This window comes from Rhipicephalus microplus, chromosome 3 (assembly GCF_043290135.1).
Source record: "Rhipicephalus microplus isolate Deutch F79 chromosome 3, USDA_Rmic, whole genome shotgun sequence".
Classification (NCBI taxonomy): domain Eukaryota; kingdom Metazoa; phylum Arthropoda; class Arachnida; order Ixodida; family Ixodidae; genus Rhipicephalus; species Rhipicephalus microplus.
Window position 1 is genome coordinate 163,195,477 of NC_134702.1, and position 14,403 is coordinate 163,209,879.

Here is a 14,403-nt window from a genome sequence, read left to right on the forward strand (position 1 = left end):
TCGTACCATACCAGTGTGGTGTCGGTCAGGGAGAACACTACGTTGGCTAGCTTAGCGACTGTATCCCAACCGTTGGAATTGCTCACGCGTTTGTACTTGGTGAGCCAGGCGTCGACATATTCTTTGGCTTTTCCCCCGAAGGGCGGTGAAAGTCGGTAGTACGAAAGCGGACCAGACGGTGCTGTCTTGGGAACGCTTGCCTCTTCGGGCATGTCGAAGTGACTCACGGCAGTTGGTGGGAGACTGGCAAGTCGATGGCTTCGTCGAAGCTGTGGCAGTGATCGTTCTGTAGTAAAAGTGCTTACTCGGCCCTTCCACCACTCTGTTTCGTTTGACAGAGGCCAGTAGAGGTTTAATGGGGTCGTTTATTAGGTCGTGAGGGTAGCTCAGAAGCGGCCGACTGGTTAGAGATCCTTCTGATCCTCCTCTTCCTTTCTAACTCCGGGCGACAAGTGTGTTCACCGTATATGCTTCGTTGTCTTCGTGCTTCTGCGCAAGAATATGATACTGTGGTGATTCATCGGTAATGTTCATGTCTGCAGGCGCTCTTTCGAACAGCCACCGAAAAGTGTCACATTACCGAGCAGTTGACGGTGTAGCGCCGCGAAACGGTGCTTCTGTGCGCAAGTGTCAAGAGCGCAAGCACGAAGAATGGCGTAATTTTTTATCGTGCACTTCAAGAAAAATAAAAGGTAGTTGTTTGGTACGCGTGTGGTTCATTTCACTTGTGCGACCTGCTCGCCCAGCTAGGCCTCGTAGTGCGTTCCAACATTGGTGACCCGGGATTGTGGTGCAGCCACCCTGGTGGCTATACCACAACACCGGGTCACATATGTTGGGCATCAATGTCGCTATGACTTCGACGTCGATGACAGACTCCGCGACTATGACTTTGTCGTCTACAACGGACGCTTCGCTGACAGTCTCTTCAGTCTACGGTAAGCTGCCACCCTTTTAGACCACGGACCCCGCACTCTGATTTATTCAAATGGAAGCCCAGTTCGCAGCGCGATGCATCACATCAGACTTGACCAAATACCACTACGTCGTAAGCAGCCTCCCGCCACCCATAGCCAGTGAAATACGGGATCTCTTACTCGATCCACCTGCCGAAAAAACATACGTAACGCTAAAATTCCGCGATTCGGGCGCCGTGTCATGCCCCCTGAATCGCAGCGCCTACATCAACTGTTTCACGACACGAACCTCGGCAACCATACTCCTTGTCAGCTTTTCCGGCACGTGCAACTATTACGCGGCGAAACAACAAACAGCGTAGACGAAGCATTGTTTCGAGAGCTCTTTTTGCAAAATCTGCCGTCAAATGTTCGCCTAGTTCTCGAGGCGTCAGGGCAGAAAGACCTACCTGCGGTCGCCGAGCTCGCTGATTAGCTGGTGGTGATCACCAGGCCCACATTACTGGCTGCCATGCAAAAACAACAGGCTCAGGTTGAACTTCAGCAAATGCGCGCAGATATCTCTCGACTCACCGAGACAGTATCAGCTTTGCGTACAAGCAGAACAGCACAAATTGCAAGTGAGCCAAACACGTCGGTATGACAGCCTCAGCGGAAAAATATGTGCTGGTATAATCGGCGGTTCGGAAATTTCGCGCGTAACTGTGTTCCAACCGGCGCTCGCTCGGGAAACGACCGCGGCAAGCACTGAGGGCGACCGGTGCTGCTACGTTGCCTTTAAGTCCTCCCTCGGTATTTTTTTCTTACTGACCACAACAACGGGGCTCGTTTCTTAGTCGACACAGGCGCCGAGGTGAGCGTTATACCCACGTCACAAACCGAAAAGATGAACCCTGCAACATCACCACTCTAAGCCGTCAATACGGTGATACGAACATACGGACATCTTTCCTTCACAGTGGACTTCGGTTTCAACAGAACGTTCAAATGGGTGTTCATAGCTACCGATGGCAAATTCACTATATTGGGCACTGACTTTCTGCAATACTTTGGTCTGATGGTTGATGCTCGAAACAAACGGCTTCAGGATCCCGTATGTCGTTCAGCGGTTCAAGGCAAGCCGTGTTTGCGTCCTCCGCTCAACCCGACCTTACTCCGTCCATCAGGAGAATCACGCTTCACCGCCATAGTACACGAGTTCCCACAGCAGGTGCAACAGAAACAGGCATTCGTCAAAGTAAAACATGATGTTCAGCATCACATAGAAGCCACAGGGCATCGCCGGAGAAGCTATAGATACGGCTAGCCCGGCAGGTTTTCTCGCATATGATGGAACTAACCATAGTACACCCTTCATCAAACCCCTATGTGTTGCCTCTTCACGTGGTCCCCAAATCAAGAGGTAGTGATTGGCATCCTTGCGAGGCTTATAGGGAACTAAACCATGTGACAGTGCCGGACCATTACCCAGTGCCACACGTCCACGACCTGACCTCTTGCCGGCATGGCACGAACATCTTCTCAAAAATACACCTGGTGAAAGCATACCATCAGATTCCCGTAGCACCAGAGGATATTCCCAAGACCACGATAACAACGCCATTCGGAATGTTTGAATTTCTACGGATGCCTCTCGGCTTACGAACTGGCCAAACATTCCAACGGTTCATGGATGGCGTCGTCCGGGGCCTCGACTTCTGCAAGATTTACCTGGATGACCAGCTCATCGCTAGCCGCACGCCCGAAGAGCCCGAGAGCCATGTACGCTGCGTGCTACAGCGACTGGCAGAACATGGCATCGTTATCAACACGGCCAAGTGTGTGTTCTGGGTACCATCGCTACAATTTTCGGGCCACAGCATTTCAAGCGCGGGAGTGCAACCACACCCAGACAAGGTCGAAGCATTACGGTGGTTTCCACAGCCAAAAACCATACGCCAGCTCCGAGAGTTCCTAGGACTCGTAAACTTCTACCGGAGGTTCGTTCTGAAGTGCGCCCATATTCTTCACTCGCTGCACAGCCTACGAGCAGCTCCAGGAGAGCGACTTTCAGTGGAACGACCAAGCGGTAGAGGCGTTTCAGCATACTAAGGAGTCTCTTGCGAATGCCGCCATGCTCGCATACCCACAACCTGATGTACCGCAATGCGTAATGATGGACGCCTCAGACGCAGCTATTGGAGTCGTGCTGCAGCAAAAGTCAAGCGGAAGGTGGAACCCCATTTCCTTCTTTTCCAGAAAATTGAGCCCGGCTATACGACACTTACATACGCGGCTATACGACACTTCCGCCACTATGCAGAAAGTCGAAAATTTTGGGGCTCACAGATCACAAGCTGCTGACTTACGCACTGCGCGCGGTTAACTCAGATACGGGTGCACATGTGGCACGATAGCTCCTCCAAATGTCTTACATCACAGAATTCACGATGAATATACCCCATATCAGCGGGAAGGTTAATGCAGCGGCAGACACCCTTTCACGCAGCCCAGTAAGCGCCATCAGGCTACCAAGTGGCGTTGACTTCACCACACTAACGACGGCTCAACACAGAGATCCAGAGTTGACGCACACTCTGAAGACCACAACCAGCGCCTTGAAGCTGCAATGGGTGGATGGACCGCCAGGACCTGTATGTTGTAACATGTTCACTGAGAGGGCCAGACCGTTCGTGCCCCCGGATCTTCACCGCAACATTTATAAATCGCTCCATGGCCTCTCTCATACGGGAATCTGAGCCACTCAGCGGCCCTGCAAAGCTAGGTTCATGTGGCCCGGAATAAACCGGGATGTCCGACGTTGGACTCGGGAGTGCCTATCTCGTCAGCGCTCCAAAGTGCAGCACCATACTTTAACCCCCTTAGAATCTTTCCCCGAGCCGGACACTCGATCTTCCCATGTGCATTTGGACATTGTGGGACCATTGCCTTTTTGTCAAGGGCAAAACTACGCTCTAACTTGCGTCGACCGCTTGACGCGATGGCTGGAGGCTATCCACATCCCAGATATCACTGCCGACATGGTTGTTCACGCTTTCATCTCCCACTGGGTAGCACAATTTGGAATTCCATCGACTGTGACAACAGATCACGAAACGCAATTCGAGTTTGCCCTATTAGGGATCATCATGCGGTTCCTAGAAATACGGTGCATCCGAACAACGGCCTATCATCCTATAAGCAACGGTATGGTGAAAATGTACCACCGCCAACTGAAGCTTAGCCTGACGGCAAATTCAAGTCACAATTGGGTCGAGGCTCTACCTCTGGTTTCATTGGGAATTAGGACGGCTCTGAAAGCGAAAATTGGCTGCTGCTCAGCTGAACTCGTATACGGCACAACACTTCACCCTCCGGGTGAGTTCGTCACTGACAGTAAAAACGCAAATACGCAGGGCAACAGCGAGTACGCCTTGCGACTGCGGGAAATTATGAGCAAGCTGCGCCCTGTCCCTCTACGTCTTCCAGCACCATGGCCTGTCCACGTCCCCAGTGATCTCCCCTCCTGTTCTCACGTGTTCGTGAAGCATGACGCTGTACAGCGTCCACTCCAACCCCCTTATGATGGGCCATTCAAGGTGTTGAAACAAGAAAAAAACACATAACAATCGACAGGGGTGGCCGTCATGGCGTGGTTTCGCTTGACCGCGTGAAACCAGCACACGTGGACAGCAACAGCGAAGCGCGTGCACCATCTCGAGTTCCACAGCCAGACAGGCTACTAGCAGACAAGAATGAACGAGCCCAACCATTCGTCGAAAGATTCACGGGGAGTGGACGACGCACAAGACCTCCGGTGCGACTGAACTTATGATCTACCTCTTGGTGTTGACTCATTTACTAGTGGGGGGGGGGGTATTGTAGCGCCGCGAAACGGTGCTTCCGTGCGCGAGTGTCAAGAGCACAAGCATGAACAATCACGTGACTTTTCTTCGTGTACTTCGAAAAAAATAAAAGGTAGTTGTTGTTTGGGGCGCGTGTGGTTCATTTCGCTTGCGTGACTTGCTCGCCCAGCTTAGCCTCGCAGTGCGTTCCAACAACCGAATGCAAATGATCTCGGGCATTCAGAATTTCCAACGGCGTCCAGAAAAGCAGCTATCGCTCGGAAGCGCCCCACCGGAAACGCACCTTTGGCAATTCTCGCAGCTTCATTTTCCTCAAATGATAATTAATTTACAAGCACTAAAGCCTCTGAGGGTAAAATGCACCCGCCAAGCTGGTCTAGTAGCTAGTTGGTCTAGTAGCTAATGCAGCCGCCACAGCTGGGATTCAATCGTGCGATAGTGCGATCGAATCCTGGCTGTGGCGGCTGCATTTTCGATGGAGGCAAAAAATGCTGGAGGCCCGTGAGTTCAGATTTAAAGGCCCTTGGTCCGAATTTCCAGAGCCCTCCACTACGGCGTCTCTCATAATTGTATGGTAATTTCGGTAAGTTAAGCTCCACTGATCATTGAAGGTAAAATGAATAAACTGCGGCATTTGAAAACCACCTGCACAGAGTTCAAGGAAAGGCTAGCCCTGTCAAGCGGCCAATTTCATGTCATCGGTGCTCCTGGATTTAAGTATACGACATTCTTCGGATAAGGGCGAATGTATAGCACTAACCAATTGACAGGGCAAAACACAAGTCTCAGTCATGCACACACTTCCTTATCCACCGTTTTGAGATCCGCAGTGGTAGTCTAGTGGCTAAGGAACTCGGCTACTGACCCGCAGGTCGCAGGATCAAATTACGGCTGCCGCGGCTGCATTTTTGATGGAGGCAAAAATGTTGTACGCCCGTGTGCTCAGATTTGGGTGCACGTTAAAGAACCCCAGGGAGTCATAATTTCCGAAGCCCTCAGCTATGGCATTTCTCATATCCACATAATGGTTTCTCATAATCACATGATGGCAAAACCTGGTTGTCTGAACAATCATTGCTGCAGTCTAACTAGTAGTTCACTTTCTCAAAGAGCAGAGTCGTAAAGATTTGTACAATTTGGCCGAAATGCCTGATCCCTAACTCGAAGTTTAAGGCCTGACCCACCTGGTTAGACGCAAAGAGAAAACTGATTCTGAGACGTCCCCGCTACGCCACCGACCGCCAAAGAGAGGGAAGAACACTCAACCCTTTTTCTATCTGGTTCCCTCTTAGCTACGTGTCTCAATCGCTTTCCACATTCAGGGATTTGTGCTGGGGCCGGGAAGTAAGAGACGCTACGACCTGTTCCTGTTTACTGATTTATGTCATTTATTACTAACTGCAAACATCGTATGTCCGCGTACATCAACCACTACACAAAACGATAACACATGATTTGGACATTTGCGACGTTCGACGCAGGACAGACACATAAAGAAAATATCTGCAACAATACAAGGATATGCATATATAAAGGAGACACACGACGACACATATGATGAGGTTATCATTGAATGAAGCCACGCGATCTCTCAACACGCCGCTTCCCTTCCTGCAAAACTCGTCTAAATAAGGTTCATGAAGTTCGTCTCACGAATCGTCCGTGTTGTCAGTCTTCATCGTCTTCGTCGTCTCTCTCAGCAATTTCCATCTTAATCTTCCTTCATAACGTCCCGCAATCACTCGCTTCCTCGTTTCCCATCTCTAACTTTCATTCCTCGTCATACGTTCCCTGCCTCAGTCTTCGTCTCATCGACTTTCCTCACATCGTCTCCTAGTCCCTTTTCGTAGGACCCGACTCCACCCTTCCGTGGCACCTAACCAGTTGCCGCTGTTGACACGACACATATCTCTGTCAGTCAGTGTGTGTTATCTTCGACGGCCACCCCCGCGGCCCACACCAGTCGAAAACCCTCTCCCAAACAAAGCCGAGCAAGTAACAATGTACAAACTCAAGCCTCAGAGAGGGAGATGGGCGAGCTGTCCCAAGACACGTGAATTACGGGCGAACAATGGTCCTGATGCTTCCGACAAAGTGCGTCGTCTGTAATGGCCAACGTCCGGAGTTTGCAGAGTTGTGCCGAAATGTTTTCGGCCGAACCAATTGCCCCGGTTCCTGGTACTTGATGAGCCGATGTCCAGACCGAGTCGCAACGTCTCCATGCAGCTCGGTGTTTCCCGCGAAATTCTCCGCAGCCGCTCCTTCTTCGTCATTCAACGCCGCGGGTGGCCATCCGCGGAGAACGCAGCAATAAGCCCTAGAGCCACGGAGGCTGACGGAAAGTCAGGCCGGACCAGGCACAGGCGCTGCAGCAGGGTTGCAGTCACCGAACCAACAAAAGGTGCTCTGCTGCTCCCCCATACCACAAATCTGAAGGGTGCGCACGAATTATTGCCACCGTACACTGTCACACTGTCTGTAGACAACAAAGCGCCACCCGGTCCTCGTGTTTGCTCGGGTGGGCGGAGGGGGGGGGAAGGGGCGCAAGAACAGTAGAAATAATCCTTCCAGGTACTCCACTCCGGAATGCCTATCCGTTACCCTGAAGGCTTTCTTTTCCCTTTTTTTGTGGGTTTAGGAAATGAACGTAAACATCTTGAAATGGCTGGGGTTCCGTCCGTGTTTGCGGGGGCGTCACAATTCTATGAAGAGAGGGACAACACCCAAAGGGTGATCAAGTGCCCCACTGCCCCGTATGAGCGAATGAGGAAACAAGCCATCAAACTGCTAATCTAGGTCTACGGGAAGAGAGTCAGTAACTGGTTGGGAAGGAAAGAAACCGGAGAGCTTTCGCAAAAGTACGAAAAACCGCAATGGGGCTTCGTGTTTTCTTTTTCAGCCTGGCCAGACATCGAGAGAAACCAACCACCATGAACAAGACAGAGATGCTGAAGACAAGGAAGATTTTAGTCGTGATTTCTTTGGGTCGCATAGCATGGTAGGGCTGGAACTGTGACCGGAATGAATGTCTACCGCGCAAGGGTGTCTGGAAGAACAATAAGTTGCTGTACTGGGAGATACCGGTTGCGACTCTGTCGTGGTAAAGCGCGTGCTAGTTCCGACCAATACGGTTACTAAGGAAACGGCAACTGTCTATTCGTAGGACAGTTCAACCCATTACCTTCGTGAAGCGAGAGTGGATATCGACCATCCACTTTTCCAAGGGCACTGTGCTTGTCATATGCATGTTGTGTTGTGCAGTATTTAGAGTGCCTACGCCTTTCTTGTACTTCCTGAATGCAGAAGTGACACAAAACACTGACTACTCTTGCTTCTAAAGAAAGTGCAGACGACCTGCCGCATCTCAAGCGAATTGCTGACAACGTCCGTGACTGTGACACGGCTGCTCTGTCATTATCCATGTCACGAAAAACGCTGAAGTTACCAGTAGCCAGTGTCCACCCGTTAAATGTCGACGGCGAAGCCTTCACGATGTTGTAAAAGAACGATGAAAGTCTCAGTGGTTGCTTCGCAGACTTGAGCAAGACCAGAACGACTTGATCTACCAGTGCCACCTCTGCCCTAATCAACGACCTGCTCTTCAAGCGTTATAGATGCACCACGCCTAAAGAAGTTGATCCGATCGTTACTCCAAAGAACCTCCAAGCATCTATTTTGAAGATCGCACATGAAGGAATCATTTTTCACATGAAAGTATGTCTTTTCATGTATGTGGATTTACCAGACGTACAGTGTTTCGCTCCTTTCTTCACCGCACTACTCGTGAATCAGCGACTTTCCTCTAATGCATCAATACGGTAGTTAATAAATTAAACCTTGATGCCGTTGCGCTTCAAGCTTAGGATGGGTTTCAGAGCACCAGGTGCGAAATTTTCTCCGTGAACACATCAGTGATTTTTAGATATCTTTGGGTGCAGCTTATACCGTCGAACAGAAGGGGGGAGGTGTTTATATTTTGAGATGATGGCGAAATTTTCTACATTAGTTACGAAACTAAACCGTTGCCATAACATTGCTGGTGATAACGGAATACACGTGTTGTTGAGGTTATATGTCCCCAAAACACGGTATAATATTCAGAGACGCCATGGCGGCCACGTAAGTCAACTATGCGGACACTGCTGGTTTTATTACCTTATTATTACATACAGAGCACGTCCTGTGCTCTCGTCAACAACAAGTGCTGTTATGTAAGAACATTTAAAAGCCTATTTCAAGTTTGTCGTCATAATGGCTCTGGCATACTCGCATGCTTCAATGTTTTAAGGCAATTGTACAAATCCTTTACCTGGTAGGTTACTACACATAATGAAGACGCTTTCCACCAAGACGCTTGTTCCCGAGTGGTCCCGAATTCATCCATGATGAGAACAAACAGGAGCCCAAAGCAGGTGAATGGCATTGTCAAGAGAAACGTCGAAATAGAGGCAAGCAAGGGCACACACCATGCACGGTCCATGTCTAGACGGCAGCAGTTTGTGGATGAAAAAGAAATGGACAGCAATTAGAATTTTTCGAGTAGATGTTTTCTAAATTTCTTCTTATAATTGACCATATACTACCAGATAACGTGCCCTGATCTATTGTAATGAACAGCCTCACTGTGTGCCGAAGCTGTTAATAACAATTTTAATCTCCTTAGGTGGCACTTCTTATCGCAGCAAAGAGATTTTATGCTCTAAATATAAACAAAAGGAGTAACAGACTTCTTTGTCCATGAGATTACGATTACAGAGGAAGTTACTAAAACACCCGTTCGTAGCCTCGAAGCATCATTGTGATTTATTTATCTTTTTATATGCAAAATAACTAGATACTACATTTTATATTCAGTGCAGTATACCCGTGACTCTAGAAATCGTTTCTAGGCGCTCAAGCGAAAAATGAAGCACAATTGACTGTGAAAATACAATGCTATATTAGGACTGTATCCTAGCTTCTGATCATATGAGTTAATTAGGTATAATAGCGGTAATCGTCGTCATTTCAACACCGCGATTTGTGACTACGTGCCCGTCACACTAGCCTTGACATTCCAGCAACTGGGTTGAGTTCACGATTAATAAATTGACACAAACGATGATGCAGGCACGTCGACTGGCCATGAGCAATGGTTTCATAGTCGAAGGAGTGACTCGTAATTACCCCGGAAAAAATGGCAGAGAATAAAGAGAATAATTGGTTCGATGTAGTGTGACAGTCACATACGCTTCGATTCCATGTCAAACGTTTCATCTCAACATGGCTGCATCAGGAAAATTAATCTGTAGAGACTATGGTCCTCATGATTATGCAAAGCATAAAAATACTGCCCATGGAAACGTTCGCTGTCAGAGTTTGCGTTTACGCAACACTAGACAAGGGCTGATGTATATTTATATATATATATATATATATATATATATATATAAATTAAAATAGAGGTGTTGTACGTCGAGAAATGTTCAGACGTAGCTTGGCAAAATGTCCTTTATCAGGCAGGTCTGGCTAATGGCGAGCGGCGTGCGCGAGCTACTCCTGCAGCCACCGATCATCATCGTCTTCTTCGTTGCCCGCAGAGCGTCCGTTACTCAGATTCATTAATTCATTACAATTACTCCCCGCGAAATAAGGAGCCATCCTGGCGACCTATGGACAAGTAAACACGGGAGGGTCGTAGCAGGGCTTAAGTCTCGAGACGTGGACAATTTCCTGGCAACGACGACGTTGATCAGAAGATGGTTCCAGTGGCTCGATGAGGTAATTCACCGGAGACGTTTTTTGTAGCACACGATATGGGCCGTGATACTTGGGGACCAACTTGGTAGAAAGGCCAGGTGTAGCAGAGGGAACATGCAGCCAGACGAGTGAACCTGGATCATAGGAAGTGGTGTTATTTGATGCGTCATGGTGGTGCTTTTGGCGTCCTTGGTCTTGGGTTGTGAATGCTCTTGCCAGTTGGCGGCACTCCTCAGCGTATGTAGCGGCTTGAGACAAAGTCGTGGACTCTGAGGAGTCAGGTTTGTACGAAAGAATGGTGTCCATAGTGCAAGAAGGTTCGCGTCCGTAAAGGAGGAAAAAAGGAGAGAACCCAGTAGTGCTTTGAATGGCGGTATTATAAGCGAACGTGATAAACGGGAGCACTCGGTCCCGATTGGAGTGGTCTGACGAGATATACATAGACAGCATGTCACCAAGGGTGCGGTTGAAGCACTCTGTCATTCCATTGGTCTGGGGATGATAGGCGCTTGTAGTGCGGTGAACGACGTGGCACTCACGCAGCAATGCTGTGATGACGTCTGACAAGAATACGCGACCACGATCGCTCAGTAACTCCCGAGGTGCTCCATGACGTAATACGATGTTGTGAAGAACGAAAGTCGCAACGTCTTTTGCTGTAGACGAGGGAAGGGATGAAGTTTCGGCATACCGCGTGAGATGGTCGACGGCAACTATGATCCAGCGGTTAGTGTCAACAGTGTTGGGAAGGGGACCATAGATATCGATGCCGACGCGGTCGAATGGTCGGGATGGGCATGGTAAGGGTAGCAAGGTACCGCTGGCGTGACAAGGGGGAGTTTTTCGTCTCTGGCACGTCGAGCAGGCCCGAACGTATTGTCGTATAAAACGGTACATGCCACGCCAGTAATATCGGAGACGTATGCGAGAATAAGTCTTCAGGAAACCTGCGTGGCCACATTGGGGGTCGTCATGAAACGTGGAACAAATTTCGGATCGCAGATGACGTGGAATCACGAGTAGCCACTGACGTCCACCGGGTGCGTAGTTGCGTCGGTACAGCACGTCGTCGCGAGTGGCGAAGTGCTCCACTTGCCGACGCAACGTGCGAGAAGGGGGGAAGCCGTCCGCCCAGCCAGGATGTCTAGAATCTAAGCAACCCAAGGGTCCTTGCGTTGCTCAGATGGCATGTCGGCGATGGTGACGGCAGTGGCATCACAGGTTATACTTTCGCAGCAGTCCGGGTCCGGGGGTAGAGGCGAACGGGATAGGGCGTCTGCGTCCGAATGTTTCCGGCCGGAGCGATAGACCACGCGAATATTATATTCTTGGAGGCGTAATGCCCATCGGGCGAGGCGACCGCTTGGATCCTTCAATGACGACAACCAGCAAAGGGCGTGGTGGTCAGTGACGACGTCAAAAGGGCGCCCGTACACGTAAGGTCGAAATTTTTCTATCGCCCAAATAATGGCGAGGCATTCCTTTTCAGTGACAGAATAGTTGCTTTCGGCTTTGCTAAGAGTTCGGCTTGCGTAGGCAACCACGTACTCTTGGAAGCCGTCTTCTGTGCAAGAATAGCGCCTAGCCCGACACCACTAGCGTCGGTGTGGATCTCTGTGGGTGCCGATGGGTCGTAGTGTCGCAGAATAGGCGGCGACGTGAGGAGGCGGCGCAGTTCATTGAAAGAGTCGTCACAGGTGGCAGACCAGGCTGAAAGGTCTCTGGAGCCGGCGAGGAGCTTGGTCAAAGGAGCGATGATCGTCGCGAAATTGCGGACGAAGCGCCGGAAGTAAGAGCAAAGGCCTATGAAGCTTCGGAGCTCTTTCATGGTGGTCGGTTCGGGAAACGCTGAAACGGCTGTAAGTTTGGCAGGGTCAGGAAGAATGCCGTCTTTTGAAACCACGTGGCCAAGGATCGTAAGCTTTCGAGCGGCGAAATTGCACTTCTTCAGATTCAGTTGCAGCCCCGCGGCAGAAATACACGCGAGGACTTTCTCGAGGCGGGTTAAATGGGTTGAAAAATCAGTTGAAAAGACGACAATATCATCTAAATAACAAAGGCAAACGTTCTATTTGAGGCCTCGAAGGATAGAGTCCATCATCCACTCAAAAGTAGCTGGCGCGTTGCAGAGGCCGAAGGGCATCACTGTGAATTCGTAAAGCCCGTCGGGCGTGATGAAAGCAGTTTTTTCACGATCGGCCTCTGCCATGGGTACCTGCCAGTATCCAGAGCGGAGATCTAAAGAAGAGAAAAATTCGGCTCCCTGTAGGCAGTCCAAGGCATCGTCAATGCGTGGCAGCGGATAGACATCCTTGCGCGTGATTCGGTTGAGACGCCGGTAGTCCACGCAAAACCTGATGGATCCGTCCTTCTTCACCAACACAACTGGAGAGGCCCAGGGACTGCTTGACGGTTCGATTATGCCATGTGTCAGCATGTCGTCAACCTGTTCATTGATGGAACGGCGTTCGGTAGTTGACACACGATATGGACGCTGCCGTAATGGCGTCTCTTGACCGGTATCTATACGGTGTACAACAGATGACGCTCGACCTAAGGAAGGCTGATTGTGGTCAAACGAGGCTCGAAAACGCTGTAGGAGCTTGATCAGCTGTTTCTGCTGCCCAGGCGTGAGGTTACAATCGATGGACTTGCGGACTACATCCATAGGTTCATTAGTGTCAGTTGCGGGTGTAATGGCACAAGTCGGAAGAAATGGTTTGTCTGGATAGATCGGGTCTTCGAAAATACAATTTAAGGTCTCGAGGCTTCCCAGACACTCACCGCGTAGCAGGATGTACGGGCAAGCAGAAACGTTGCACGCATAAAGTACCGCCGAACCATTGGAAAAGTTGATGACGGCAAACGGGAGGACAATGGTTCGGTGTTGCACACTAGCTATAGTGGGTTGGAACAGGAGCGTCGAGTTAGTGGCAGCAGGGGAAAACACAGGCACTAGGACGGCGGACAACGGCGCGATGCGGACGTCAGCTGCGGCAAACACTTTCGAGGGACTGTGGTGGTCGATATCAAGGCACGGATTCGTCAACGTGAGTTCAGCACGAGCGCAGTCGACGAGGGCCTGATGGGTAGAAAGGAAATCCCATCCTAGTATCACGTCGTAAGATGAACGTGGGAGAACAACAAAGTTGACGGCGTACCAAACATCTTGAATAAGAACGCGTGCAGTGCACTGAGCTGTCGGCGCGATGAAATGGGAGGTGGCTGTACGCAGAGCAAGATTCAATAGCGGCGTTGTAACTTTTCTCAAATCGCGACACAGTTTTTCACTAATTACAGAAACGACGGCGCCTGTGTCGACAAGTGCACGTGCAGCAACACCTTCTACTAGCACATCAATTTCGTTGGGCGGACAAAGAGGAGGTCTTAGAAAGTTCGACGACGACGCAGTTCTTGCCTCCGGAACTGCGGCTGTCAGTTTTCCTCTCGAGCGGGGCTCGTGCACCGAAGCATCGGGGAGACAGATCGGCGACGGGGTGGTAATGACCGGCGAGAATCGACGGAGCGTCGTGGGGACAATGAGTCGGTGATAGGAGAAGATGGTCGCTGGGGATTCTGGGCAGCCTGGTAATTTGCAGAATTCCCATGGTCTGAAGGCTGGAAGTTGCGACGGCGACAGTAGCGTGCTATATGTCCCACGAAACCGCATGCGAAACAGATGGGTCGATTATCCAAGGTGCGCCATGGGTTAACGGCAGAAGGTGCAGGGGGCGAAACGGGATGGGGTGCCGTGTATGTAGGCAGCGTCGTAGGGTAGGAGGACCCGGTGCCCCGGTATGCGCCAGAGACAGGTGGGGCTGGGGGTCTAGCAACGACGGCAGCGTAGGTCAGCGGCGTAGGGACAGGTGGCGATGGAGGCAGTGCTTGCGTGACCTGTGTCT

At 50.4% G+C, this 14,403-nt stretch overlaps 1 long non-coding RNA gene across 1 annotated transcript in view; it reads right to left on the reverse strand.

The window, feature by feature from the left end:
* LOC142803985 (uncharacterized) overlaps positions 1 to 14,403 on the reverse strand; it is a 34,406-nt gene that overhangs the window by 5,907 nt on the left and 14,096 nt on the right. The window contains exon 2 of the long non-coding RNA XR_012894400.1: positions 9,072 to 9,244. This is a non-coding gene — a long non-coding RNA (uncharacterized LOC142803985). The remainder of the gene's footprint in view (positions 1 to 9,071; positions 9,245 to 14,403) is intronic.